This window comes from Suncus etruscus, chromosome 9, assembly GCF_024139225.1.
Source record: "Suncus etruscus isolate mSunEtr1 chromosome 9, mSunEtr1.pri.cur, whole genome shotgun sequence".
NCBI classification, from domain to species: Eukaryota; Metazoa; Chordata; class Mammalia; order Eulipotyphla; family Soricidae; genus Suncus; species Suncus etruscus.
In genome coordinates this window covers 82,470,499-82,475,916 of record NC_064856.1, presented here as the reverse complement: position 1 = coordinate 82,475,916, position 5,418 = coordinate 82,470,499, and the positions used below count along the sequence as shown (strand labels likewise).

Below are 5,418 nucleotides of genomic sequence, written 5' to 3'. Positions count from 1 at the left end.
GATGGCTGGATAATATTCCATTGTGCATAAGTACCACAGTTTCTTTAGCCATTCATCTGTTGAAGGGCATATTGGTTGTTTCCAGAGCCTGGCTATTGTGAATAGTACTGCAATAAATATAGGTGTGAGAAAGGGATTTTTGTATTGTATTCTTGTGTTCCTAGGGTATATCCTTAGGAGTGGAATAGCTGAGTCAAATGAGGGCTAAATTTCCAGTTTTTGGAGGAATCTCTATATTGCTTTTCATAAAGGTTGGACTAGACAGCATTCCCACCAGCAGTAGATAAGAGTTCCTTTCTCTCCACATCCCCGCCAGCAATGCTTGTTCTCATTCTTTGTGATGTGCGCCAGTCTCTGTGGCGTGAGATGGTACCTCATAGTTGTTTTGATTTGCATCTCCCTGATGATTAGTGATGTGGAGCATCTTTTTTAAGCCTACAGCACCCGTATTCCCAGGCGGTCTCCCATCCAAGTGCTAACCAGGCCCGACCCTGCTTAGCTTCTGAGATCAGACGAGATCAGGTGTGTTCAGGGTGGTATGGCCGTAGACTGGAGCATGTTTTCATGTGCCTTTTGGCCATTTGTGGATACACATTCTTTTCCACTGCTGGATAGACTACATGCTGGCCCATAAAACATATGTCCATAAAATAAACAGGATAGAAATTGTATGAACTATCTTCTCAGGTCATAATACACTGAAATTAGGAATGAATTACAAATAGACACAGAGAAAAAACTTTAAGACCTGAAAATTAAACAGCTCACTACTGACAAAATCAAAGAGGAAATCAAAAGATTTCTGGAAACAAATGCGAACAAAGATACAAATTATCAGAATTTGTGGGACATGGCAAAAGTGGTACTAAAAGGAAAATTTATAGCTTTGCAAGTACTCATCAGAAAGGAAGGGCCTACATAAATAACTTAATGACATAGCTGATAAAATTATAAACTGATCAACAAAATTAACCAAAAATAGCCTGAGAGAAGTAAATAATAAATCTTAGAGCAAAAATTAATGAATTTAAAATCCAAAAAACAAAACAAAACAATCCAAAAGATCAATGAAAGTAAGAGTTGGTTCTTTGAAAAAATAAACAAGATTAATAAACAACTAGCAAAACTCACAAAGAAAGGGAAAGAGAAACTTAATAAATCTACTTAGAAATGAAAAGGGAGGGGCCAGAGAGATATTATGAAGGTAAAGTATTTCCTTGCAAGCAGAATGTCGGTGGTTCGAATCCTGAAATCCCATATGGTCCCCTGAGCCTGCCAGGAGCAACTTCTGAGCATAGAGCCAGGAGTAACTCCTGACCGCGGCTGGGTGTAACCCAAAAACAAAAACAAAAACAAACAAAAAAAAAAGAAATAAAAAGGAAAGAAAAAAAAAAAGAAACGAAAAGAGAGAGATTATTACAGATATTACAGAAACTCAAAGGGTAATTAGAGTCTACTTTGAGAAAGTCTATGCTACAAAACAAGAGAACCTGGAAAAAAATGGATAAATTCTTGGACTCATAACCTTCCAGGGTTGAACCAAGATTATCTATCATATATAAAGAGACCCAACACTATTGAGGAAATTAAAATGGTAATCAAAAGTCTTCCCAAAAATAAAAGCCCAGACTTAGATGGGTTCACTAACAATTTTTTTCAAACCTTTCAAGAGTACCTACTACCAAGATTTTTTAGGCTCTTCCAGGAAATTCAAGAAACAGAAACACTCCCCTATAGTTTATATGAAGCTAACATCACTTTGATACCAAAAGAGACAGAGATGCCACAAGAAAGATAACTAAAGACTAATTTGATAAGGTCCAAAACCTATTCATGATAAAAACTCAACAAGATGGGAATGAAAGGAACTTTTCTCGATATAGTTAAGGCCATTTACCACAAGTCCATGACAAATATTATACTCAGTGGAGAAAAACTGAAAGCCTTTCCTTAAAATCTGGCACAAGAAAAGGTTGCCCTTGTCACTACTTCTATTCAACGTAGTACTGGAAGTATTGCCATAGCTATTAGGCAAGAAAAAGGTACCAAGGGCATTCATATAGGAATGGAAGAAGTCAAGCTCTTGCTGTTTGCAGATGCCATTATACTATATTTAGAAAACCCTAAAGACTCTACCAAAAAACTTCTAGATAATAGATCTAGATAGCAAAGTAGCAGGCTACAAAATTAACATGCAAAAAATCAATGGCTTTCATATACACAAATAATTATAGAGAAGAAATAGATATTACAAGAACAATTCCATTCACAAGAGCACCACAGAAACTCAAATATTTTTGAGTCAACTTAACTAAAGATGTGAAGAACCTATACAAAGAAAACTATAAAACACTGCTTTAATAAATAAAAGAGGACAAAAGGAAATGGAGACACATACTCTGCTTATAAATGTGGAGGATCAACATAATTAAAATGGCAATACTTCTCAAATACTATTCAATTTAAAGCAATCCCTCTAAGGATAGCCAAGACATTCTTCAAAGAAATGGTTCAAACACTCTTGAAATTCATTTCAGGACAATAAACACCCACAAATAGCTAATGTAACCCTTAGGAAAAAGAAGATGTAATTTAAATTGTACTACAAAGCAATAGTCATTAAAACAGCATGGTATTGGAATAAAGACAGACCCTCAGATCAATGGAATAGACTTGAATATTCAGAGAATGACCCTCAGAGAAACAGAAGGACCGACCTATTATATCAAGCTTACACAGTTAGAGAAATAAGTACTCTAACAACTACCATGGCAATTATAGTGAGAGAGAAATAGAATGTATGTTTTGAAGTTAGGCAGGAGGTGGGGTGGAGGGGAATGGGGTGCATTGGTGGCAGCAGAGTAACATTGGTAAAGGTGTGTGTGTACTTAAACCCAGTTGCAGACATGTTTGTAATCATGGTTCTCAAGTAAAGAAATATTTTTTTAAAAGAAATAATAGAACAGTCAAGAAGAAATTGGCATGTTTTATTCTTTTTTCTTTTTTCTTTTTGGTTTTTGGGCTACACCTGGCGGTGCTCAGGGGCTACTCCTGGCTGTCTGCTCAGAAATAGCTCCTGGCAGGCACGGGGGACCATATGGGTCACCGGGATTCGAACCAACCACCTTTTGGTCCTGGATCAGCTGCTTGCAAGGCAAATGCCACTGTGCTATCTCTCTGGGCCTGTTAATAACTTTTTTAAAAAAGAGAAAAATATGGGGTTGGAGAGATAGCACAGCGGTAGGGCTTTTGCCTTAAATGCATAAGGATGGTGGTTTGATTTTTTTGTTTGTTTGTTTTTGTTTGTATTTTTTCTGTTTTTGGGCCACACCCGGTGGTGCTCAGGGGTTACTCCTGGCTGTCTGCTCAGAAATAGCTTCTGGCAGGCACGGGGGACCATATGGGACACCAGGATTCGAACCAACCACCTTTGGTCCTGGATCGGCTGCTTGCAAGGCAAACACCGCTGTGCTATCTCTCCAGGCCCTGAAATTGGCATGTTTTAAAAGGAGAGATTTCTTCTGAAGAAAAATATTTCTTCATAGAAAAGGAGATGAGAAAAGAAAGTCTTGGTGTGTCTTGGTGGGCAGAAATAAAATTCCAAGATGGGCTTGAGTGTTGTCTTAAATTGGTGAAATGTCACAGATGAGCCACTGGGAATTTAGTGTTGACCACTGAGTAGTGAAGCAGACAGAGGAAACATATTTCAAGAGTAGCAGAGACATCACCTTCTATGCTTTAGCAGTTTTTGTTCCACTGATAGTTTAGAACATTTAGTAGTAATTACTTTCTATTCCATGAAACAATGTATGCTTCTTGTGATCTTGAAAGTATTGATTGAAGTTCAAACCCATACCCCAAGTTTCGTGAGATGAACAGCCCTTCAGCTTTCTGTCTGTGCCAGTTTTCACATGCCTGTTACTATTTTAACTCTGTTATGTCTTCAGTAACTATCCTGCCACAACAACAACAACAACAACAACAAAAACTGCAACGGGTCAAAATATAATTAAAGACCCATTCATACCACAGAGATCATTCCATATGGTACTCAGAGGATCATATGGGATATTGGAGAACAAACCTGGGCCAGCTACTTGGAAGGCAAGCACCATATCTGATGATCACTCCCCCCCCAAATAAACATTTATTATTATTATTTTGCTTTTTGTGTCATAGACACTGGTGAATATGAGTGTGTCATAGCTAGTTTGGAAAACTAGATCTCTGAGGCTAATATTTGTGTGTGTATCAAGTAATTCATTCAATGTATTCAAATAGTAAAATTATAGAGTATAATGCATAAGAGCAAAGCAATCTGTTAGGTTTTTATTCTTGTATAGCTTGCTTAGGTACGTAACTGTAAATAAGGTATTGTAATCATTTTAAAAGAATAATGTCCTGTGTTAATCTAACATATATGCATCAAGAATCAGTTCATATTTGAATAAGGTGCTTAGTTTACTTTTTTGAACTTTTATTTTTGAAAAAGATCAACTCTAGGTCAGAGAGATCAGAGAGAGGCAGGGAAAAAATGCATGTAAGCACAAGCTTTGTATGTACCAACTCTGGTTTGCTACCATACACCACATATGGTTTCTGGAGCACCTCCATGAGTGACCATGAGCACATGCCAAGAGTAAGTCTTGAGCACTGCCAGGTATGTCCCCCAAGCAAACAAAAACATAAAAAACAATATATCTATATAGCATAGTTACACATACATATTGATAAAGAGAGAAAAACAATATGATTTAAAATTAGAAGGAATTCTAATTCAAGACATATGCCTCAAGTTTGAAAAACAGGCACTCTAACAAAAATTTGCACTGAAATTCTCAGTATTCAGTAGTCTGAAGGTGGAAACAGCCAGCTAGAAAGATCCATTGAGCGGTAATTGTGAGATCCAGCATTCAATCCCCAACACCACATATGCTCTTTTGCCAGCACTGCCAGGTGTGACTCCAAAATTAGAGAAATATCCATCTGTCCATCAACTTCTTAATAAATAAATGAACTGTGACATATTCACACAATAAACTACTATCCAGCTTTAAAAATGGATAAAGAATTTTTTCTAAAATGTGGGTAAGAGATAAAAATCTCTTACTAATGTTGCTAAGTGAAAAAAGTCCTGCAACAGAGGTCACTTAGATGATTCCATCAATGGTGGGATCCCAGCATTAGTGACTCACTAGACAGCAGGTGAATGGTTGAAGGAGATGAAGGAAAAGGGAGCTGCTTAGTGACTCCTGAGTGGGCAAGAGTCTCTGAAAAAATAAAAATATATTAGAACCAGACATAGGTGATGCCTGCACAACATGGCACATGCACTAAAAGTCATTGAATTGAACATACTAAAATGTCCATTTTGGGGAACCAGAGGAATAATACAGTGAAATGGCATTTACCTTGCAC

The 5,418-nt window shown here is 37.2% G+C and overlaps 1 non-coding gene across 1 annotated transcript; it reads right to left on the bottom strand.

Moving 5' to 3' along the window:
- Positions 1-432: 432 nt before the first annotated feature.
- Positions 433-550, bottom strand: LOC126019689 (5S ribosomal RNA). Its single transcript, XR_007499318.1, has one exon. It is a non-coding gene; the product is annotated as a 5S ribosomal RNA (ribosomal RNA).
- Between the last annotated feature and the right edge of the window lie 4,868 nt (positions 551-5,418).